Here is a 26,225-nt window from a genome sequence, read left to right on the forward strand (position 1 = left end):
TATGAAACAACTTGTTCAAGGTTACACAGTGAGTATGTAACCAAGCTGGCTTGCAAACTCAAGCCTTTTCAGCTTCAAAGGCCATGTCTTGTCACATGTCCTAAAGCGTGATGCCCCACAACCCATGAGAAGCCCATTAGGACACACCAGGGGATAAGCCAAACAGAAAAGTTTTCCTCCTTTCTAAGTAATGGGATTTTAGGTTGGGAAGTTTAGGTTCAGAAAGATGTAAAGGAGATGCACTGCTCTACTCAAGTCCCTGGGGTCCTTCTCTTACAATGTAAAGCAGAATGAGGGAAAAACCTGCACTATCTCATTTGTAGGTAATAACCACTTGTCTGTCTTGAAGTTAATTCAGGACTCTACCACCATCTCCAAGTGCTGTAAGGATATCAAACGTCCTTAGAGATTGACAGCCAGGCTGAGTTCTAATCCCAAGAAGATTCTTCATCCCTCCTCTAGAAAGGCCTTTCTGATTTCTACTTGGCATCCTTAGACTAGCTGTAGACTCCAGGGAGGTTGGAGAACAAGCAAGAGCAGGACTTGGACCCAAGGGATCATGATTCAAATAAGAAGCCTCCCCTACATAGACCCAGACTTCTCTGGACCAACCCTGACGTGTTGCAGATAACTGTTCAGTTTTAGAATATGTGTCCATTCTTTGGGACAAAGCCTGCTATTTTCCTTCTCCACTGAGATGGTGGGAAGGTTAAAAGTGAAATTTCCTTTACCCCTGAACAGAATGCTTATAAGTGACAGGTCTCAGAGGCATTTGCAGAGCCCCAGGCTCTTGTTGACACTACCCATCCCAGGTAAGAGCATCTTACAAGGAGAATCTAGAAAAGGAGTAAAAGTCATCAGTAAGCATTCCCAACTCGTAAGGAAGAACAGACTTGGGACTCCTGGGCATCCAACTTTAGATCATGCTCCTGTATAAGTCTCCAAGACCCAAAAGGAAGGAATTCTCTTGGAAGGTGACTTCGAAAGGGTGGAGTCCACACAGAGTCACACACAAGGAGGCTGAAGAGGACTCTAGTTCACTAGTCAATGCAGGACCCTCCAAAATACCTCCAGGTGCTTTAAAAAGGCATGGTATTTTATTCTTATTTAACATAGCCAGGCACCGTGCTAGAACAGGTATTACAGTAGAGAACAAGGTAAACACACTCCCGACTCTCATGGAACTTACATTCTGTTCAGGGAAACACGCAGGTAAGCAGGCAATCCATATTACTATGTGTGTGAAGTACAAAGACGGGCCTGTTTAGGGTGATACCTAAGCTGTGGCATTATGCATCTGTAAGGATCATCTAGGTGAGGAAGGTGAGAATACTCTATTCAAACACCAGGAAAGAACATCGGTAGTTAACAGGGACAGAATAACTTGAGAGTTGGGAAATGGCAAAATTCAGCCCCGTAGGAAGGTAGTGAGCAGGGTGAGAATGGTAATAACAGTGGTTGGTGTTGGTAAATGTACTTGGATACAGCTCAGGTGGGAGCTGTCCTGTAGCCTCCTTCGGTTGTGTTTAAGGTGTGAGGGCTGGGCTTCTGACTAGGGAGGCATAAGTTAAGGTGTGTTAGGATCTTAGAAAGAATAACGGTCACCAAATCTAGTCCCAAAGCTCAGCCACCTCCACCCAGCAGTTGAAGTGCATCCCCCGAGTCGTGGGTACACTTTTCAGTTTCATATGTTCCTGGAGATGGACAGGAAGAGGAAGAGATGAGATGGAGATGGAACGTCCATCATGAAAACAGCTCTATGTGTTGTTAGGTATGAGGAAGGAAAGAGGGATAAAAATCAAATCTACCTACTCCAGGGCTTGAGGCCAGTTCAAAGGAAGGGGGACATTAGACTTGGATCTAATAAGGTCTGGAACGTAGTAGAGGTCTGCCTACTTTCAAGAGAAATCCCTTCTTATGCTCATAATTCATTAGGTATAGATTTAGCCTCTTATGTAATTTGGTCTGTGAGATCCTCCTACAACATGACTGCTCTGCCCAAACGTAGAGGGGAACCACTGCCCCAGGGTGTGGCTCAGTAGTGATGGGACTCAACATCAGAAGGGAAGATAGTGTGCAAGATGTTTCAGTGTCTATCATAGGAGGAAGGTAACCACTGTAAGTGGGACAAGCATCAGAACAGAAGACAAATTCATTTGCCAAGTTCCGCTGATGTTTCTATTCAAAAATTTTCCCTTTTCTGGAGTAAGACATTTCTTTGCATGATTACAATTTTGCTTAGTGGGGTAAAGTAGACAAGACCCCTTTAAATGTAAATCTAGACAGCGTAGTCAAGATCATTTAGCACTTGACCACAATGAGATTATAGCTCTTTTGTCTTTGGACCTAGTTCTGTGAAGTTGTCCACTTTCAGGTGTGTCCTTCTGAGGAAGCAGGCAAGTTTTCAAGGGATGATACTGGTGAAGACTGTATACTATTGGGATCTGTTCTGATATATCCAGAGAAGAAGTGTCATGGTCAAGGGGGCAACTGAAGAGATCATCTACAGAGGCCTGGGAAGGGTTAAGGAAACTGACAAGTGATGGTGGAGGCCCAGGACTAACCCCAGGGAGCAGCATCACCTAACTCAGGCCTACCAGGTAAGGCAAGATGCAGTTGCCAGAACACAAGTGCAGGGAAGGGGGTCACTTTTCAGGAGCTGTGGTCTTTGGTAGAAAATCACAGCACTGCCAAGTGTGCCTGGCAGAAAGGGACGGGGGAATAAGTTCTTGATGTCTAGTCTCACCCTCTTATCTCCTGCCTCACACTGGCTGAGCCCACCTAGAATTTGGAGGGAAAAAGAGAAGCAGTACCCCATAAGTGTCAGCTTCTGGGGACAGAGAACAGAGATCTGGAGGAACAGATGGAGAATAAGCAATGCAAAGGGTAAGAAACCAAGACAGGTTCCCACCAGCCTAGAGCCTTGCTCACCCCACCTCCTCACCTCAATCACAGGCTGATTCCTGTGCACTCTTTCCTTCCCAGCCCCAGTAACTCAGCCTTTTCACCTTCCCTTTTTCCTGCTTCTGCCAACACTTTCTCTATTCTCATTCATAGTCATCTATGAGAACCTTGAGATGGAGGAAAAACCCAGCTCAAGCAGAGGGATTCTGTGGGATAAAGTCACTACAACCATCTTACACGAGTTGCCATCCTCCTGGCACCATGGCTACCTGGAGAGAGACAGTCCAACGTTTCTTGAAGTTTACTGAATGTATCTTTGGTTTTACACATTAGTCTCAACTGTCTAAAGAGCTAAAGCTTAGGGTTACTGTGCCTCAGACACTGCCTTCTCATTCAATCCTCATGACTTCTCTAGGGCACACTACTTAATTTTGTTGTAGAATGAGGTCAGTTGTATTTAACTAATGGGATAAAGTAATTTGCCTCAACCTCCTACTGCCAAGATATGAAATCAGATCTGAAAAATTCTAAAGACCAGATACTGGCTACTTTGCTATATTCAAACCAACTAGGCTCAAGATGTAGAAGACAAAGCTTCTTACATACTTATTCCCCTGACATTCTTCTATTGTATATAGGAACACATTCTGGCATGATCCTTTAGACCCTAAAAAAAATAAAACTATTTCCATGTTGTCTTTCTCAATATACATCTCTCTATTAGCCAATTGCTCTGAACTCCGAGTAAGGCCGACTTTTTGGCCAAATAGTCATCTAGGCTTCATGCTATTCTACAATGAATGTTATCTTTTTTCCGTCCTGGGGAGAACCCTCTTTGCTTCTGGAATCTTATCCTCATTCAGCCTCCAAGAAAGCAGTAAGCCCTTGCATGGATCTACCTTTGGGCAGACACAAAAACTGAGCTCCAATCATCAGCTCTCACCTGTCAGAAATCATTTTTGTTCCACTCCCCGGAGAGTCTTCACCAGCCTGCATCTGCCTTGTGATCTTGGCCTGCAGATTAAATATTTCAGCTCATGCAATAGCTAATGCTGGCCCCAAGATTAAGCTTTGACTTACCATAGAGTCTAGATAGTCCCAGGGGTCTATCTAGAGTCCCAGACTGTATCTTTCAGTATCAATGCATCTCTAATCAAGGAGCCCTCACACTGAATCCTGCTTATATGATTCTAAGAAATACCTAATAGCCAACCTACAAGAGTTAAATGACTTAATAGTTACTTGTCCACCTTAGGTCACTTTCATTGATGCAAAAACATTACTTTGAGAGTCATATTGCAAAAAAGATATTCATACATTTCATTCAAATATGTATTCTGGCTTGTGCTTGATAAATCTGTAGACATCCTCACATAGTAATAACTTGTGACATTATTCTGTAACTTTGAAGAATGTTTATAGAATCTTATCTAGTCAATCAACCTATTCCTTATTATAGGACCTAAGAATATTCTTGTCTTTTATTTCCAGAAAAAAAGTTCTACTGCATTTTGAGGCACAAGTGAGCAGGTGCATTTATAACTAGCCATGCTCACTTTTCATAATGTCTGCTCGGCACCCAGCTGCTTCCAGCTCACTGGCATTCCAGGATTGGAGTCCCTGCACATCTGGCTCTCCATCCCCCTTGGCTGCATATACCTGGTGGCCATGGAGGAGAATGTCACCACTCTGGCTGTGGTAATGGTGGAGCACTGCCTGCACCAGCCCATGTACTTCTTCCTGTGCCTATAGGCTATCATTGACCTGGTTCTGTCCACTTCCACTATTCCCAGACTGCTGGGAATCTTCTGATTTGGTGCTGTTGACATTGGCTTGGATGCCTCCTTGGCTCAAATGTTCCTCATCCACTGCTTTGCCACAGTTGAGTAAGGCGTCTTCCTTGTCTTGGCTTTTGACCACTACATAGCCATCTGCGACCCACTCCATCATACCACAGTGCTCACTCATACTGTGGTGGGATGTTTGGGGCTAGCTGGCCTCTTCTGGGGTGTATTCTACATTGGACCCCTGCCTCTGATGATCCACCTGCAGCTGCCCCTTTACAAAGCCTGTGTCATCTCCCACTCCTACTGTGAGCACATGGCTGTGGTCCCCTTGCCATAGCAGAGGCCAGATGGGAGCACTTAACAAGCCAGAGGGTTGAAATTACTCTAAAAACTGGCAAAAATCAAAGGGGCTTGGCCCACAGGGAGTTTTAAAGATAGTTAATAGGATATTGTGTCCCAAGGGCCAAAACAGATGAGCAGCCAGCAAGGCTCTGCTTACCATTCATAGGACAAGGCAAGAATGGAGGCTGAGGAGGCTGAGGATGGTCACTCCAATAAAGTCAGTCTCTTGCTCAGTTCCCAGACCTGTGCCAGTGTTCAGATCTAGGACTGTAACTAAAGAGGTACCTGGATACCTAAGTGGAAGAACTGTGAAAAATCATGCCTATTATATACCATGACGGTTTCCTGAGACCTTCCTAAAAGATAACTTTGGCCATTTACTCAGGCAATTTTATACTAAAAAGAGGGGAATACCAAGGCATTGAAGGTTAAAGTTTGAGATGACACTGACACCCAGAAATCAAAAGCATAATCTTGGTCCCTCTGTTAGAGTTGGGGTTCTACTCTGGGTAGCAGAGTCTAGTTAGTAATTGAAGTTTGGGAGAAAGTCAGTTCTCAGTCACTTAATGAATAATTAGAATGACTGTACTTGGTAGGTTGAGTAACTTCCATGTGGTGTTGCTGGCCTGTGAGGTAAGAGCCAAAGAGTTGGGAAGGCCAAATAACCTCTAACACTTCTCTCCACCAAGAGTCAAAAATGCTTCAGAGGTACATGGAGAATTTGGCAAATGTACTGTTTTCCATCTTAGTGATAAAATACCCAAAACAATTTCCATTAACAGGGGATGGACAATAGTTCTCATATACAGTTTGCCTCAAGAGCATGTTAACTCTTTTCCTGTGTCATAATATAATTTGAAGATGACTGGACATCCTATGGACCTCCACCATCATCCACCGATGGCATGTTGATCTGGCAAAATGAACTAGAGGTGTTTAGTACAATAGAGGCCTTAGTAAGACACACATGCTCCAAAGCGTAGGAGACAAATCTTAACATTAAAAACCTAGAACTTCAGTGAATTTTAGGGGGCCCATGGTTAAAAATCATTACCAGTAAAAGATCTTCATCTTGCATATTTTACCAGATAGAAAGCATAATGCCTACCACCTTGGATTCTGAAGAGAATGTATTCCTCACTTAGGAATCTTGCTTTAGTCCATGTACCCAAAGTCATGGAAGTATAGCTTTGAGCGGGCCCAAAGCAAGAAGGCTGTTTTAGGTCCAGACTACGGTACAAGTATCACTGTCACTTAACATTATGAACGAGCAACAGTAGCAGCAAAGGAGACTACGTGTGGACCCAGCCATGTAGATGCCCCATGATCAATGTTGACTGCTGCCTCTAAATGCCTGTCAGCAATAGACATCAATGCTGAAACACAGATATAATAGGGTTATTCCTCAAGGAGGCCACTTGGTGGCAAGTCAACTCCTCTGGGCCTCTTGAATCCTAGGAAGTACGGTGGTTTGCACTACCAATGACACATACTATTCTGGGTATGTATTTGCCTTTCTTTCCCCACAGAGCCTTGACCAGCACTTCTCTTTGAGGGCTTCCTGAATGCCTGATTATAAGCAGGACATTCCATATGACATAGTACTGAAAGAATAGACACTCTTCAGAGAAGGATATGCAGGACAGGGCTCATAACCATGGGATCCACTGGTAGCATTACCAGTTTCACCAACCAGGAGTTGGCCCCACAGAATGCCAGAGCAGTCTTCTAAAAACAGCTAAAAAACAGTTCAAAAGGCAGCACTTCACAGGATTGGAGTCCTATCCTTTAGGATGCAATCTATCAACTGAAGTAACAGCTGTATCTCTGAGCAAAATTTCAGAAACTGGGGCTGTAGAGCTCATCCTTCCTTCCTTTCCATTTTGCCCTTAGCAAGACAGGCCCACAGTAACTATGGAGGAGCTTCTCCTAAAATCTGAAGGAGATCTGTGCAAGGCAAGCAGGGATTGTGGTGGCCATAAAAAATATGCTTTTCAGATTGGACTGCAAGGAGCATATTTGACTGATAGTCTCAATCATTGTGCTCTCAAGTTCATGGCATTGCTAAGCCCTAGTGGCTTCCAACCAATAGATGAACACAGCGCTAATAAGGCAGGTCTACTGGAGTGTGATACCGGATTCCTCATGAGTTCCCTTGGCTCAAGCCTTACATGCAGCCTTGCCAAAGTGTTCTTAGAAATACACGAAAGCCTAAGTCCTTCCTCTTCTTTCCTCCCTCCCTCTCAGATCAGATCTGCTTGTGATTTCATGGCTTTTCCAGCCTCAGGATCCCTCTTTGTCTTACTTCATGAGCATTTCCCCTCTGTATACCTCTGACACATCTAATTTCATGTTGTCACCTGCTTCTCAGAGGGCCCATTCTAATGCAACTATGGTAACTCCCACTGAAAAATCTTCAACTCGTGTGCACAAGTCAGTCCTGTGAGGAAAGCTAATACCTCTTATGATTATAAACCTGATGGAGAAAATGTTCACATATTGAGGTATGGGGAAGTCTTTTTGGCTTATACATGGTTAAACTTGACTTTTTGTGAACTAAGACAGACTCATTCATGGCCTGTCAAACACACAGCACATGCTCTTTAACCATTAAGGTAAAGAATGTCCATTTTAAAGATAAGGATAAATAACTCCTTTCCTATGGCATCCATGTTAACTCTCCATCAAAAATAAGGTCCCCTTCTCAGACACCAGGGTCCTGCTGTCTCACTGTACAGATACTCAGTTTGTCTCTTTTGAAACTTTAAAGGAACATCCCCCTGTCATGTTTATGCCTTATCAGAACAAGGAATATAAGACTATGCAGAAATATGCATCAACTGAGCAGTTTCTCGAAGCTGAGAGGCTGTCTCCTGGGCTACAGTCCTGTTTGGCTCAAGAAAGTCTTTCCTATTATAGGCTGTTTATTGATTATTTCTGTAATCCAGCCCCTGATCTCTCTTCAAAGACTGCTCTCAGATCTTTGAGAATGAAAGCTGTGTAACTGTCACAACTCTCAATACATAGCTTAGCGATGCTCTCTTTTCCTTACCCTGGAACAGAATACATGAGCGAAGTTCTAAGTGCAGATAAATCTGAAGGACCTCGTGTCAGTAGTGTCCTCAAGCAATTGAGTTTAAGGTGTAGCCTGAAGGCAGAGCAGCTAGCTTGAAGTTAACAGGCATTCCCACAATTCATGATGCCTCATGGGAAGGGAGACACAGCTATAAGAATAGCCTGATACTGCTCTAGACTAGCAGATTGAGGAAACTGGGCTGCAACAGTGTCAGTTTTCCTCTGTAGCAGCTTGTTTTTAAGTGTTTGGTTACTACCATTAAATTACCACTTTTTTTTTTTTTTTTTAAGTTTTCATTCCAAATTGCTCCTCTCTCCCTCCCAACTGTTGTACTCAGAACAGATGGGAAAATAGTATAAGGGATATATTACCAACTGTTTGGTCCTTGTGAGACAAAAATTTGAACAGCTCTGGGATTTTGGGGGAAGCTGACTAAAATACTCCTGGAGGTACCTCAGCATCTCAGCCACTGGGCTGAAATTTTAGTTGTGTTGACTACCAATCTGAGTTGTTTGGACTTTCTTCCTATGCGGAGGTTCCTTTCTCCAACTGTTCCCTGAGGTTGCCCTATCCTTATCTCTACTCAGCTCACTCTTGGAAAGTGTCTCTTACTTATTTAATAGATATTACCTAATGGGACTCTCTCAGCTCCAAACTACAGCTTTGATATTAGAACATTCATAGCTCATAGATAATGGCCTTTGCCCATTTTGGTTCACATAGAGCTACAGGTAATAGTGTCCCCAGCCTTCTTATACTGAGGACTGACACATTACACAAGGACATTTCTACCCCCAAATCTGCTTCTTCCCTATTAGATGTAGGTTTTTAATTTTATTTTGTGGGGAGAGGGAAGATTTACTATCTGTATTTGGTGCCTTGGGCTCTTCATCCAAGGACCTCATACACCCTTTCATTGATGCTGGGGATTTCGCAGCACATGCTCACTGTCCTATAGTAGCCAATGCGTCCAGGGGCAGTGAACTCACAAGACAGAACAAAGATGTCTGAGAAACTACTCTTTAAGAAAAAAGACCCCACTGAATTAGAGTTCATTAGAAGGAGAATTACTGGGAAGACCTTCAAGATGGCAGAGGAGTAAGAGGCAGAGATCACCTTCCTCCCCAGATATACATCAGAAATACATCTACATGTGGAACAACTCCTACAGGACACCTGCTGAACACTGGCAAAAGACCTCAGACTTCCCAAAAGGCAAGAAAATCCCCACGTACCTGGATAGGGCAAAAGCAAAAAAAAAAAAAAAAAGACAAAAGAATAGGGACAGGACCCGCACCTCTGGGAGGGAGCTGTGAAGGAGGAAAAGTTTCCACACACTAGGAAGCCCCTTCACTGGCCGGGACGGGAGGTGGAGGGGGGGAAGCTTTGGAGCCACGGAGGAGAGCGCAGCAACAGGGGTGCAGAGGACAAAGTGGAGAGATTCCCACACAAAGGATTGGTGCTGACCAGCACTCACCAGCCTGAGACACTTGTCTGCTCAACCACTAGGGCAGGTGAGGTCTGGGAGTTGAGGCTCAGGCTTTGGAGATTAGACCCCAGGGAGAGGACTGGGGTTGGCTGTGTGAAGACAGCCAAAAGGGGGCTAGTGCACCACAGCTAGCTGGGAGGGAGTCCGGGAAAAAGTCTGGACCTGCCAAAGAGGCAAAAGACCATTGTTTTGGGGTGTGTGAGAAGAGGTGATTCCTTCCCTGTGTGCCCACAGAAGGCAGAGCACCACCTAAGCGAGCTCCAGAGACGGGCACAAACCATGGCTATCAGCTCGGACCCCAGAGTTGGGCATGAACTGCTAACACTGCTGCCACTGCCACCAAGAAGGCTGTGTGCAAGCACAGGTCACTACGCACACCCCCCGGGGAGCCTGTGCAGCACGCCACTGCCAGTGTCACGTAATCCAGAGACAACTTCCCCAGGAGAACACACGGCATGCCTCAGGCTGTTGCAGTGTCACACTGGCCTCTGCTGCTACAGGATCACCCCGCATTCCAATTATGACTACCATACACCTCCCTCTCCCAGGCTTGAATGAGCAAGAGAGCACTAATCAGCTGCTGCTTTACCCCTTTCTGTCTGGGTGGGGAACAGACTCCTCAGGGTGGCCTACACATAGAGGGGGGCCCAAAATCAAAGGTGAACCCCAGGAGCTGTGAGAACAAAGAAGAGAAAGGGAAATCTCTCCCAGCAGCCTCAGGAGCAGTGGATTAAATCCCCACAATCAACTTGATAAACGTTGCATCTGCAGAATACCTGACTAGACAACATATGTTCCCAAAATTGAGGAGGTGGACTCTGGGAGCAACTGTAGACTTGAGGTTTGCTTTCTCTGTCTAATTTGTTTCTGATTTTATATTTATCCTAGTTTAGTTTCAGTGCTTATTATCATTGGTGGATTTGTTTATTGGTTTGGTGCTCTCTTTTTAAATTTATATATATATATTTTATTTTTATACATATTTAAACATTAAAAAAATTGTTTTCCTTTTTCTTTGAGTGTGTATGTGTATGCTTATTTGTGTGATTGTCTTTTTAGGTTTGTTTTTACCATTTGTCCAAGGATTTTGTCTTTTTTTTTTTCTTCTTCTCTCTTTCTTCCTTTTTTTATGAGCTGTGTGGCTGGCAAGGTCTTGGTGCTCCGGCTGGGTGTTGGACCTGAGCCTCTGAGGTGGGAGGGCTGAGTCCAGGATATTGGACCACCAGAAACCTCCCAGTCCCACATAATATCAATTGGCGAGAGCTCTCCCAGAGATCTTTGTCTCAACACTAAGACCAAGCCCTACCCAACGGCCAGCAAGCTCCAGTGCTGGATGCCCCATGCCAAACTAGCAAGACAGGAACACAACCCCACCCATTAGCAGAGAGGCTGCCTAAAGTCATACTAAGTTCAGACACTCCAAAACACACCACCGGATGCAGCCCAGCCCACCAGAAAGACAAGATAGAGCCCCACCCACCAGAACACAGGCACCAGTCCCCTCCACCAGGAAACCTACACAAGCCACTGAACCAACCTCACACACTGGGGGCAGACACCAAAAATAACGGGAACTATAAACCTGCAGCCTGCTAAATGGACACCCGCAATACAGTAAGTTAAACAAAATGAGAAGACAGAGAAAGGTGCAGCAGATGAAGAAGCAAGGTAAAAACCCACCGGACCAAACAAATGAAGAGGAAATAGGCAGTCTACCTGAAAAAGAATTCAGAGTAATGATAGTAAAGATGATCCAAAATCTTGGAAATAGAATGGAGAAAATACAAGAACAGTTTAACAAGCACCTAGAAGAACTAAAGAGCAAACAAACAATGATGAACAACACAATAAATGAAATTAAAAATACTCTAGAAGGAATCAACAGCAGAATAACTGAGGCAGAAGAATGGATAAATGACCTGGAAGATAAAATAGGGGAAATAACTGCCACACAGCAGAATAAAGAAAAAAGAATGAAAAGAATTGAGGACAGTCTCAGAGACCTCTTGGACAACATTAAACACACCAGCATGAGAACTATATGGGTCCCAGAAGAAGAGAAAAAGAAAGGGTCTGAGAAAATATTTGAAGAGATTATAGTTGAAAACTTCCCTAACATGGGAAAGTAAATAATCAAGTCCAGAAAGCACAGAGAGTCCCATACAGGATAAACCCAAGGAGAAACACAACAACACATATTTTATCAAACTATCAAAAATTAAATTCAAAGAAAAAATATTAAAAGCAGCAAGGGAAAAGCAACAAATAACATACAAGGGAAACCCCATCAGGTTAGCAGCTGAACTTACAGCAGAAACTCGGCAAGCCAGAAGGGAAGTGGCAGGACATATTTAAAGTGATGAAAGAGAAAAATCTACAACCAAGATTACTCTATCCAGCAAGGATCTCATTAATTTTTGACAGAGAAATTAAAACCTGTACAGACAAGCAAAAGCTAAGAGAATTCAGCACCACCAAACCAGCTTTACTACAAATGCTAAAGGAACTTCTCTAGGCAGGAAACACAAGAGAAGGAAAAGACCTACAATAACAAACCCAAAACAATTAAGAAAATGGTAATAGGAACATACACATCAATAATTACCTTAAATGTAAATGGATTAAATGCTCCAACCAAAAGACACAGACTGGCTGAATGGATACAAAAACAAGATATGTATATATGCTGTCTACAAGAGATACACTTCAGACCTAGGCACACATACAGACTGAAATTTAGGGGATGGAAAAAGATATTCCATGCAAAAGGAAATCAAAAAGCTGGAGTAGCAATACACACATGAGACAATACACACATCAGACAAAATAGACTTTAAATAAAGACTATTACAAGAGACAAAGAAGGACACTACATATGATCAAGGGATCAATCCAAGAAGAAGATATAACAATTGTAAATATTTATGTAACCAACATAGGAGCACCTCAATACATAAGGCAAATGCTAACAGCCATAAAAGGGGAAATCAACACTAACACAATAATAGTAGGGGACTTTAACACCCCACTTTCACCAATGGACAGATCATTCAAAATGAAAATAAGAAAAAGAAGCTTTAAAAGACACATTAGATCAGAAGGACTTAATTGATATTTATAGGACATTCCATCCAAAAACAACAGAATACACTTTCTTCTCAAGTGCTCATGCAATATTCTCCAGGATACATCTTATCTTGGGTCACAAATGTAAGAAAATTGAAATTTTATCAAGTATATTTTCCGACCACAATGCTATGAGACTAGATATCAATTACAGGAAAAAAACTGTAAAAAATACGAACACATGGAGGCTAAACAATACACTACTAAATAACTAAGAGATCACTGAAGAAATCAAAGAGGAAATCAAAAAATACCTAGAAACAAATGACAATGAAAACACAATGACCCAAAACCTATGGCATGCAGCAAAAGCAGTTCTAAAAGGGAAGTTTATAGCAATACAATCTTACCTCAAGAAACAAGAAAAAATCTCGAATAAACAACCTAACCTTACACCTAAAGCCATTAGAAAAAGAACAAAAAAAAAACCCCCAAAGTTAGAAGGAAAGAAATCATAAAGATCAGATCAGAAATAAATGAAAAAGAAATGAAGGAAACAATAGCAAAGATCAATAAAACTAAAGTCTGTTTCTTTGAGAAGATAAACAAAATTGATAAACCATTAGCCAGACTCATCAAGAAAAAAAGGGAGAAGACTCAAATGAATAGAATTAGAAATGAAAAAGGAGAAGTGGGCTTCCTTGGTGGCGCAGTGGTTGAGAGTCTGCCTGCCAATGCAGGGGACACGGGTTCGAGCCCTGGTCTGGGAAGATCCCACATGCCACAGAGCAGCTGGGTCCGTGAGCCACAATTGCTGAGCCTGTGCGTCTGGAGCCTGTGCTCCACAACAAGAGAGGCCGCGATAGTGAGAGGTCCGCGCACTGCGATGAAGAGTGGCCCCCGCTTGCCACAACTAGAGAAAGCCTTCGCACAGAAATGAAGACCTAACACAGCCATAAATAAATAAATTTTAAAAAGTAAAAAAAAAAAAAGAAAAAGGAGAACAACTGACACTGCAGAAATATAAAGGATCATGAGAGACTACTACAAGCAACTATATGCCAATAAAATGGACAACCTGGAAGAAATAGACAAATTCTTTGAAAAGTACAACTTTCCAAGACTGAATCAGGAAGAAATAGAAAATATGAATAGACCAATCACAAGCACTGAAATTGAAACTGTGATTAAAAATCTTCCAACAAACAAAAGCCCAGGAACAGATGGCTTCACAGGGAAATTCTATCAAACATTTAGAGAACAGCTAACACCTATCCTTCTCAAACTCTTCCAAAATATAGCAGAGGGAGGAACACTCCCAAACTCATTCTATGAGGCCACCGTCACCTTGATAGCAAAACCAGACAAAGATGTCACAAAGAAAGAAAACTACAGGCCAATATCACTGATGAACATAGATGCAAAAATCCTTAACAAAATACTAGCAAACAGAATCCAACAGCACATTAAAAGGATGATGCTCCATGATCAAGTGGGGTTTATCCCAGGAATGCAAGGATTCTTCTGTATATGCAAATCAATGTGATACACCATATTAACAAATGGAAGGAGAAAAACCATATGATAACCTCAATAGATGCAGAAAAAGCTTGACAAAATTCACCCATTTATGATAAAAACTCTCCAGACAATGGGCATAGAGGGAAACTATCTCAACATAATAAAGGCTATATGTGAGAAACCCAGAGCCAACATTGTTCTCAATGGTGAAAAACAAACCATTTCCTCTAAGATCAGGAACAAGACAAGGTTGCCCACTCTCACCACTATTATTCAAAATAGTTTTGGAAGTTTTAGCAACAGCAATCAGAGAAGCAAAAGAAAAGGAATCCAAATCAGAAAAGAATAAGAAACCGTCACTGTTTGCAGATGACATGATACTATACATAGAGAATCCTAAAGATGCAACCAGAAAACTACTAGAGCTAATCAATGAATTTGGTAAAGTAGCAGGATACAAAATTAATGCACAGACATCTCTAGCATTCCTATAGACTAATGATGAAAAATCTGAAAGAGAAATTATGGAAACACTCCCATTTACCATTGCAACAAAAAGAATAAAATACCTAGGAATAAACCTACCTAAGGAGACAAAAGACCTGTATGCAGAAAACTATAAGACACTGATGAAAGAAATTAAAGATGATACAAACAGATGGAGAGATATACCATGTTCTTGGATTGGAAGAATCAATATTGTGAAAATGACTCTACTACCCAAAGCAATCTACAGATTCAATGCCATCCGTATCAAACTACCAATGGCATTTTTCACAGAACTAGAACAAAAAATTTTACAATTTGTATGGAAAGTCAAAAGACCCCCGAATAGCCAAAGCAATTTTGAGAAAGAAAAAGGGAGCTGGAGGAATCAGGTTTCCTGACTTCAGACTATACTACAAAGTTACAGTCATCAAGACAGTATGGTACTGGCACAAAAACAGAAACATAGATCAATGTAACAGGATAGAAAGCCCAGATATATACCCACACACATATGGTCACCTTGTCTTTGACAAAGGAGGCAAGAATATACAATGGAGAAAAGACAGCCTCTTCAATAAATGGTGCTGGGAAAACTGGACAGCTACATGTAAAAGGATGAAATTTGAACACTCCCTAACACCAAACACAAAAATAAACTCAAAATGGATTAAAGACCTAAACGTAAGGCCAGACACTATCAAACTCTTAGAGGAAAACATAGGCAGAACACTCTATGACATAAATCACAGCAAGATCCTTTTTGACCCACCTCCTAGAGAAATGGAAATAAAAACTAAAATAAACAAATGGGACCTAATGAAACTTAAAAGCTTTTGCACAGCAAAGGAAACCATAAACAAGATGAAAAGACAACCCTCAGAATGGGAGAAAATATTTGCACACAAAGCAACTGACAAAGGATTAATCTCCAAATTATACAAGCAGCTCATGCAGCTCAATACTAAAGAAACAAACAACCCAATCCATAATGGGCAGAAGACCTAAATAGACATTTCTCCAAAGAAGATATACAGATTGCCAACAAACACATGAAAGGATGCTCAACGTCACTAATCATTAGAGAAATGCCAATCAAAACCACAGTGAGATATCACCTCACACTGGTCAGAATGATCATCATCAAAAAATCTAGAAACAATAAATGCTGGATAGGGTGTGGAGAAAATGGAACCCTCTTGCACTGTTGGTGGGAATGTAAATTGATACAGCCACTATGGAGAACAGTATGGAGGTTCCTTAAAAAACTAAAAATAGAACTACCATATGACCCAGCAATCCCACTACTGGGCATATACCCTGAGAAAACCATAATTCAAAGAGACATGTATCACAATGCTCATTGCAGCACTATTTACAATAACCAGGACATGGAAGCAACCTAAGTATCCATCGACAGATGAATGGATAAAGAAGACGTAGCACATATATACAATGGAATATTACTCAGCCATAAAAGGAAATGAAATTGAGTTATTTGTAGTGAGGTGGATGGACCTAGAGTCTGTCATACAGAGTGAAGTGAGAAAGAGAGAAACAAATACCGTATGCTAACACATATGTATGGAATATAAAAATAATGGTTCTGATGAACCTAGGGGCAGGACAGGAATAAAGACGCAGATGTAGAGTATAGACTTGAGGACACAGGGAGGGGGAAGGGTAAGCTGGGAAGTGAGAGAGTAGCACTGACTTATATACACTACCAAATGTAAAATAGATAGCTAGTGGGAAGCAGCTGCATAGCACAGGGAGATCAACTCAGTGCTTTGTGACCACCTAGAGGGGTGGGACAGCGAGTGTGGAAGGGAGATGCAAGAGGGAGGGGATATGGGGATATATGTATACATATAGCTGATTCACTTGTTATATAGCAGAAACTAACACAACATTGTAAAGCAACTATACTCGAATAAAGGTGTTAAAGAAGAGGAGAATTATTAGAGCAGATGGATGACTACTAGCAGTGGTCATGTGTTTGTATTATGTGCATAAGAGAAATAGGATTTAACTTGGCACAAAGTTGCCTTAGCTTTGTAGAAGTATATGGGTGAGGAAATAGAACAGTCCTTCATCCTCAGTCCCATTGGGAGGTCCTATAACTATGCAGCCTCCTGGACTCTCATCCCTGCAGGGATGTGAATGAAGGTGACAAAGGATCAAAGGATGAGGCTAACATGAGTTACGTTCCACCTTACAGAGATCCCTGCATTGATATTCCACTGGAGTTTTGCCTTCTCAAGTATATACGTCCAAGACCTGTGCCATAGACCCACAGGTCCATCTTTTTCTCACAGACCAGGAGATCAGTCAACAGGACAATCATCTCTTTGTACACAGCATTCCACCTTTATCTTAACTCAGTAAGAACTTACTGACAGGAGGGCCTGTTCAATTAGTGTACCTGGAAAAATCAGTATCCACATGGAAATTCATTAGATCCCAACCTTACTCCGTAAACAAAAATGAATTCCAGATGTATTAAGAATTTAAATGTGAAAGTAACTTTAATTCTTGGTATAGAAATATAGGTGAATAAGTTAGTTCTTGGGGGAAATGAGAATTTAGACATATGTCCCCTCCAAGAAATGTAGAAAATTGAACTACATTTTCAAAAGTGCCTTAAATTATAAGACATTATAAATGGAAAGATTCACATACACAAAGGACTTATAAAGATCTAAATAACTATCAAAGGTCCTAATGCTAAGAGAAATTGGACAAGAAAATGGTTTCAAACAAAATCTTTAAACACACAAGAAATTATAAATAGCAATCAGTAATATATATCGAGATATTATCATTGAAGGCCACTTTATTTTGAAAAATAAGATCTGATTAGTGTTGGAGAGGGTGTTGGTTAAGTTTTTCTTATGGTGTAAAGCAAGGCAATGACTTTGAATGACAGTTTCGCACTGTCTCCTAAAATTGAGCATTTGTATACCCTTACAGTTTGAGTTTCACTCTAAGTATACCAAGAAGCTTACGTGTACAACAATGGACATGTAAAAGTGTTCACAGATGCACTTAATAGCAAAGTCCTAAAACTCCAAAGACTCAGTAAGAGCATGCATAAACTATGTATTTACACAATGAAATGTGAGACAAGTCAGAATGAACTACGGCAACATAGAGATGAAGTCTTCAAATCAGTTATATGAAGGGATTACACAGAACACTGTTTAAGTAAAAAATGACTAACTTCTAATATGTACATTTAGATAAACAGAAACATGGATTTTGTGTTCTGCATTTAAGGCAGAGCTCAATTAATTTGAGCTGCTGCAAAAACAGATCAAGTCTTGTAAAGAGTATTAACTTGGGTGTACCACATCTCTTTCTTTAGGCATCTTATCTCTACTGCTCTCCCTGGCTTTCTAAGCCATCTAAAATTGAATTGTACTAGTCTATCTCCAAGTTTCTGTGGCAGGAGGGTAGGAGCCTTATTTCAGCCAATGCTTGGCTCCAAGCTGCCAATCTACCTCGCATATGAAAATGTGAGAAATTTTTCCTCTGGATAAAGGCAATTAAACACAGGTGACCATCCAAATTACCAGGTGAATTTAAGATAACTGTGTAACCAATGGTGCTCTTCAGTCCTTATTTATCATCTATCTTGATAACAAGCATGTAATGGGATATCTACTTTGCTATATAAATGGACAAAATTTCTGTCTTTGCAATCTCTTTAGCTAGTTGCTTGTCATGAGCACCACATGCTAACACTTATTCAAAACTTCTCTTGTACCTTTGTGGAGAGGTTCTGTTGGCAGGATGTTGTGTTTTAAGTTCTATTTCCTCAAAACTAGTTAGGATGCTGAGTCAAGTTGTCAGCTAGACAATACAAAGCCCCAGTATCCTAGTTGAAGAATGTTAACTAAGTTTCTTGGTATCTCGCTCAGATTCTCTCAGTTGTTAACCATAATTCACCCTAACACTATCAAAATGCAAGGTTTTAGAGGAACCTGGATAAATCTGAAAACTGTCTTTAAGGGCATGCATAAAGAACCTTTTTGAGTGTTAGGCAGTCATTGGTGGAAAAGGTGACTGCTTATAAGAGGTTCTTTATCAGAGGGATGAATGTTTATGGCTTGTTATTTGACAGTCAAGTTCAATAGTGATTCTTTAAGAACATGCGTTAGCCGGTGGTCATTGCAGAAGAGAGATACTGCAAACTTTGCTGTCCAAGAAACTAGTGTTAAGTAGCAGCAGCCAGAAGGAAAAGGCATGTACTGAGTTTGCATTAACCCCTCACCAACACACATCCCACTTTTTCTGGCTGTTGATGCCACAACCTCTATAAAGAACATGGAGTAAGGCAGCCAATCGGAAGTCTGATTATAGGAAAAAAGGAAGCAAGGTAATAGCTTGCACCCTATTGTGTGCATCCAAACTTACGTGCAGTGAGTCCAGACTTAACTGTTCCAAAAAAGGATTGCTTTCTACCTAGATCTACTCAAAAGAATTCTTGATACCAATATAGGACATGCAAACCCTGGAGAAACCCCACATGGGGGCTTGGAATCCTCAGCAACAGAACACAGCAATATGAGGAAACTGAAGATGCAATTATCCAGTCATGTCCTTTTCTTAGGGTTGACAATTATCCCTAATCTGACCTGGACAGCTTCCACAAGACCAGACAGCAGAAGTTTAAGACTGCTTTAAAACATCCCAAGTTGAACCCAGCTCAGGAGCCATCGTGTAACCATAAACAAAAAGCTCCCAAGTGATCTGAATAGTCTTCAGTTAGAAGAACAGTTATGCAGACTCACAAATCTTGTGAACAGCACTGAACCATCAACCTCTAGTTCCTGTGGGACAAGAGTCCTAAAATAAGCCCAAGGCAATACTGTTAGCAAAACAGGGACTAGGAAGCTTTCCACTGGTATTTAATATTATGTCTAGATAACAGCTGCTGAAGATAACATGTTAGATTGAACAGCAACTCCTGCTACTATAGCAGTGTTGCATTCCTGAAAGGGAGTCCTCGAGGCTACAAACACCTATGGTACCCTACTGCAAGGGACATTTCTCCTGAACTCGCAGGTCTCCTTAATTGTCCCTGCTCTCACCTTCCCTGGTGCAAACTCCTTCCTCATCCTTTGATCCAGGATTTGACCACCTCCCCCCACACAATATGGCAGCTGCCACTTTCACCACACTAACTAAGGTTGTTAGTGGGTTGTTGGTCTGCCTTATGACATCTTTAAGTTAAAAATTCTGTAATAGTTGATAGGAAACAGGGTCCTAAGATGTTCTGCTTCATGTTGTGGTGGCTCACGATAGGAATAAGATTATTCTACACGGATGAAGATAAGCCCTCTAAAGGAAGCCAGCCACAAGTGAGGGTATTTAATCCTGCTGGGTTAGTCATATTAGTAAGTGATGAACGGCATCTGTGAGCTTCTGACTTAACATGCTATCTCAGCCCTCAGTCAGAAGTAACTACTCATGCACTAAGGAAAACTTTGAATTCCCTTTAAGCAACAGACAAATGAGTCCTTTAGGAAGTGCACTTAGATTTCACCTATCAACAGGGTCCCAGTGCATTTCATGGCTTCTCCTGTAACAGGATTTTTTCACTCTCTGAGAACACAAGCAGTATCAGGGAGGAAGGAAAACTTCTGGAATCAGTGTCATAATCCCATTTACTGGTCCAGTTCCATCCTCCAACCCATATATCTTACAGGGACCTTGTTTCTCAACTCAATTATGAGGTTAATAAGTCTCAACTGCAGGCTGAGGAATATGAGCAAACCCTACCAGAAAATAGGTTCTGAAGTATAGATTCTTGAATTTAAATGTCTGTAGTTTGGACATGAATTATGGAAGGGAACTCTCGATTCTGGTGTCCCATAAGAAAGCTGCAGATTGTGATTTCAGCAGTACTGTTATGATTAACTCTAATTGAAAATCCTAGGGTTATAAAAGACAGACTACTTCTGACAAAATTAAATAATTTCAAAGACTTTAACAGTTAGGGGCCAAGGAAGTACACAAGAGGAACCACCTGTTTCTATGAAGACAAAAACGCCAAGTCAAGAGCTCGAAAGAAAAAGAGGGACATCTAAACAGCAGGAATATGAGGACATTATGGGTAGTATAGTCTATCCCCTCAGTACAAGTCATTCTCTAGCCTTGGGTCTTGCCTCCAAAATTCCATAAATACAAATGGAATCAGAATCTAAATGAACACAAGAGTGTCTCCCAGAGGGAGAGATGAATAGGCAGAGCACAAGGGATTTTAGGACAGTGAAACAATTCTTTATGATACTACAATGGTGGACACATGTCATTTTACATTTATCAAAACTCATAAAATGTATAACAAGAGTAAACACTAATGTAAATTATGGATTTTGGGTGATGATGTGTCAGCAAAGATTCATTGATTGTTAACAGGTGTAGGATTCTGGTGAGGAATGTGCATAGCATAGAAGTTGTATGTATATGGAACCCTCTGTACCTCCTGCTTAATTTTGTTGTAAATCTAAAACTGCTCTAAAAAATAAAGTTTATTAATAACAACAAAAAAAAGTTCATGAGGAGATGTCCTATCAACTTTAATGATGCTTCGTATGATGCTTGTTAGGAATTAGTCTAAGGGATAGCAAATTTCAAGGAACTAATTACTTCCTTATAATTTATCAAGAAAAAATGCATTAGATCAGAATGAAATTATCTTGTAGATTTCCAATTTTTACCAGAAATTTGGTTTACTTCCATAACACACACACACATATATGTATACATACACATATGTATATATGTTTAATAATAATGCTTTAATTTAAATTTTTAAACACTTTAATAAAAGTTATTATTATTATTTTTTTAAAAAGTGTCTCCCAGATTTCAACCTAAGAAAGAGTCTGATTAAGAGGAGTGGAGATATCAGGAAAGTTAAATTGGACTAACAACCCTTGTGTCCTGAAAAGACTTCGTTAAATAATGGATCTCATACAGGACAAATGTCCTGACACAAAATGACTAGACACTGAATCCTTTCTGAAAGTTCTGGATGGCTTTGGAGCAGAAGGTAGCTATAAAGTAAGCCTACTAAAGCCACCAGGAAGACAATGGGCTGTATTCATAAAGTTTCCCTCTGATGTTATGAGTCAGGAGAGAAAGTAGCCCATACCCGCCCTTGTCAGGGATGGTGAGGCTACTTTTAAGAGATTAAGCTAGAGTTAGAACCAAAGGTTGAGCCAACCAAAGAAGGTCCTTCTTGCAGTGCTCCATCGTAAGGGATGCCATGTGGAAAATTAGGAACGCCCTTCCTAATGAAAGCAGGGTTAGTGCTGGTAACCCGGCCCTTTAGCTAGCATCATCTCTGAGACTTATTTCCAGTTCCAGGTTTTCCAAGAGCCCGCAACAAGCCAAGTAAATGAAGCAGGGGTTGAGGAAAGAATTCCACCTGAAGAGATAGTTTCCAATATCTGATCAGCCCAAAGCATTTCTTCAACTCAGTACCAAGTTTCTCTTTTTTCATTAGTGAAAAGAAAGCCCAAGTCTTGACTTCTTGCAAATAGTTTGGGATTGTAAGCAAGAAGAAAGGAAAGAGGACTAAAATCTAGGTACCTTGTTCATTTTGCTTGTTTCCACCCCACCCCCACCCCCCGCCCCCACCCCCACCCCTACCCAGCAGCAGGAAATTCACTGTCTCTCAAAGGAGGTAGAAACAGAAAAGCAAAGAAAAACAGACACTAACAGAAAAGAGAACCTAAATTTGAAAAGCTCCACTCTCTTACCTCTAGTACTTATGATCAACGCCCGCTTCGCTTCAGTCTGCAGTAGAAAGAGCTGGTAAGCTGCAGAATCTCACTTAAGCAGAAGTGAAGTGAACCTAATTGGTCAGAGTTGGAGGCCAGACATGATTGGTCAGGCTGGAGCCAATGAGCTTTCTGAATCTATTAAACCAGAAGTAAAGTGGCAGCTGAGGACTGGTGCTTTTTTTTTTTAATTGGGAGACCTTTAAGTATGTCCACCTGTAAGTACTGTATGGTAATTCACTCTTGAACAAGAAAAAAAAGTTGCAAGTGTCAGAAATGGGCTAGAATCTTAAACTTGATAGTAAAGAAAATAAACTTAGTAAATAGTGATATTACACCATTCCACGTGAAAAACAATAAATATTTCCTTAATTATTATAGAAGAAGACACAAGTCGTATCACTTTCTGTGTGAGCAGAAACCACTGCGAACTCCCTCCTTTTTAGGGTCTCTTCTTACAGCCCAACCATCTCCCTCCAGAAACAGGTTTGGGCAAAACAAGACTGTGACTAGTAGCCATTCAGTCACTTCATCGTCTCACAGTCTCCCTCTAGATAGCTGTACCTGATATCAAAACCCACTTTTCATGTCTTAGTTTTTCTCATCAATAGATCCTCATCCTCAGCTTTGAGCTTAGGAAAATTGGTGAAATCTCTAATGAGGACAGCTGGAGTGCAGTTATTATTTTTACTCTGACACATTAGTAGAAGAGTGCTTATGCTGCCAGGAGAATATTCATAAGTTTATGAATCTTCCCTCCAGCAGCTGCACCAGCAGCATCACCTGAGACGTACTGGAAATGCAAATTCTTAATCTTCTGAGTCAGAAACTCTTGGAATAGCGGTCAACAATCTGTGGTTTACCAAGCCTTCCAGGTGATTCCAATGCATGCTGAAGTTGGAGAACCACTGCTCTATACCAGTTCAGTCAGAATCTTGTGGGGGCTGTGTTGCTTTTCTAAACACCAACTGTAGCTTTTGCAAAGTTCTCTGGGTGATTTGTGCGCCAAGATTGTTAACCACTGCCTCCATTATTCATTAATTCAGTTATCATCTTGGTGCAAACTGAAGTTGATTACCAAATCTTTAACGCGGGTCCAGACCTCCCTCATCACCTCCAGAACAATATAGCCAGCTGATTTATAGAGAACTAATTACATGTAGGGCCAGGTGTTAAGTGCTTTACAATTTACCATTTTATTTAATCACTGTGAGGTAGCTATTTTCAGAGCTCTTTTATATTTGAGGAACTGAGGCTTTTAGATATTAAATAACCTACTCAAAAATAAGCAATTAATAAGTGACCAAGCCCAGATTCAAGAACATGACTTGTTTGAAGATTACTACACTCTGTTATTGTCCGTGCTACCTCCCAGCAGTTCATCACTGAACAGAATCAGCTGACTTGAAGTGTGACATGAGTGACAGAATAGACTTAGAATAATTTAGAGACTTCTGAAAATTATACAGGAGCTAGGATTCACACAGCATATAGAAAATCCTGAAAGGAGGGTGTCATAGAACATAAGCACAATTGTAGATTTGGGGGACCAAAGTTGAGGCATTTCTTTGATATGTCAAGAAAAGCCCTTCTCCCCCATAGGTCACTTCTATTTCCCTAGCTACAGAATAAAGGTTTTACATTATACTCACCCTAAAGTTACCTAGAAGCACTGTTTTATTTATTTTTTTAAGATTATCTAATTTCCTAGAGATAAAAGGAGAAGGCAAGCAACTCAAAAACAGCATTGCAGAATTGCCAGTTCAATGAATTAGTAAATCAATAAATAACAAGTGGGCACTCAAGTATCTCCTATGTAGCAAAACCTCTACCAAGTATAGACAAAGGCATATGGGGAAGCAGGTAATTGCTATGGAAAAACCTTGATGGAAATCCAAATGGGGGCCTATTGTACAATATGTTAAATATAGAAAGCTTCACAATATGGAGGTAAGATCATCCTGAAGTCAAATTAGAATAACAATAGTATAGAAAAGAAACAAACAAAATTATACACTATTCATTTATGACAAAGGATAAAAAATCTTCCCAAAATTAAAATCAGCAAATCAAAACCAAAGGTGCATCATAATAACACATAAATAACCAAGCGATTCTAACAAAAAACTGCAAAGATAGGTTAACATTAGGCAACTTATTAATGCAATTCATTTTTCAACGCATTCCTGGCAGGTCACAGATTAGAAGAAAAAGAGATCTCATACGTGCTTACTATCAGGGTATTTTTTTTTTAACATTTTTATTGAAGTATAATTGCTTTACAATGGTGTGTTAGTTTCTGCTTTAAAACAAAGTGAATCAGTTATACATATACATATGTTCCCATATCTCTTCCCTCTTGCATCTCCCTCCCTCCCACCCTCCCTATCCCACCCCTCTAGGTGGTCACAAAGCACCGAGCTAATCTCCCTGTGCTATGCGGCTGCTTCCCACTAGCTATCTATTTTACATTTGGTAGTGTATATATGTCCATGACACTCTCTCACCCTGTCACGTCTCACCCCTCCCCCTCCCCATATCCTCAAGTCCATTCTTTAGTAGGTCTGTGTCTTTATTCCTGGAATAAACCCCACTTGATCATGGTGTATGATCCTTTTAATGTGCTGTTGGATTCTGTTTGCTAGTATTTTGTTGAGGATTTTTGCATCTATGTTCATCAGTGATATTGGCCTGTAGTTTTCTTTCTTTGTGACGTCTTTGGTTTTGGTATCAGGGTGATGGTGGCCTCGTAGAATGAGTTGGGGAGTGTTCCTTCCTCTGCAATATTTTTGAAGAGTTTGAGAAGGATAGGTGTTAGCTCTTCTCTAAATGTTTGATAGAATTCGCCAGTGAAGCCATCTGGTCCTGGGCTTTTGTTTGTTGGAAGATTTTTAATCACAGTTTCAATTTCAGTGCTTGTGATTGGTCTGTTCATATTTTCTATTTCTTCCTGGTTCAGTCTCGGTAGGTTGTGCATTTCTAAGAATCTGTCCATTTCTTCCAAGTTGTCCATTTTATTGGCATAGAGTTGCTTGTAGTAATCTCTCATGATCGTTTGTATTTCTGCAGTGTCAGTGGTTACTTCTCCTTTTTCATTTCTAATTCTATTGATTTGAGTCTTCTCCCTTTTTCTCTTGATGAGTCTGGCTAATGGTTTATCAATTTTGTTTATCTTCTCAAAGAACCAGCTTTTAGTTTCATTGATTTTTGCTATTGTTTCCTTCATTTCTTTTTCATTTATTTCTGATCTGATCTTTATGATTTCTTTCCTTCTGCTAGCTTTGGGGTTTTTTTGCTCTTCTTTCTCTAATTGCTTTAGGTGCAAGGTTAGGTTGTTTATTTGAGATGTTTCCTGTTTCTTCATGTAGGCTTGTATTGCTATAAACTTCCCTCTTAGAACTGCTTTTGCTGCATCCCATAGGTTTTGGGTCGTTGTGTCTCCATTGTCATTTGTTTCTAGGTATTTTTTGATTTCCCCTTTGATTTCTTCAGTGATCACTTCGTTATTAAGTAGTATACTGTGTAGCCTCCATGTGTTTGTATTTTTTACAGATCTTTTCCTGTAATTGATATCTAGTCTCATAGCATTGTGGTCGAAAAAGATACTTGATACGATTTCAATTTTCTTAAATTTACCAGGGCTTGATTTGTGACCCAAGATATGATCTATCCTGGAGAATGTTCCATGAGCAGTTGAGAAAAATGTGTATTCTGTTGTTTTTGTGTAGAATGTCCTATAAATATCAATTAAGTCCATC

The 26,225-nt window shown here is 40.7% G+C and overlaps 1 pseudogene across 1 annotated transcript; it reads left to right on the forward strand.

Moving 5' to 3' along the window:
- The first annotated feature begins 1,393 nt into the window (after positions 1-1,393).
- On the forward strand, positions 1,394-13,626 carry LOC309637226 (olfactory receptor 52M1-like; annotated as a pseudogene). Its single transcript has one exon. The product of its transcript is annotated as an olfactory receptor 52M1-like (transcript).
- Positions 13,627-26,225: the final 12,599 nt, after the last annotated feature.

Source organism: Balaenoptera physalus (assembly GCF_965194825.1).
Source record: "Balaenoptera physalus genome assembly, chromosome: 10".
Taxonomy (NCBI): domain Eukaryota; kingdom Metazoa; phylum Chordata; class Mammalia; order Artiodactyla; family Balaenopteridae; genus Balaenoptera; species Balaenoptera physalus.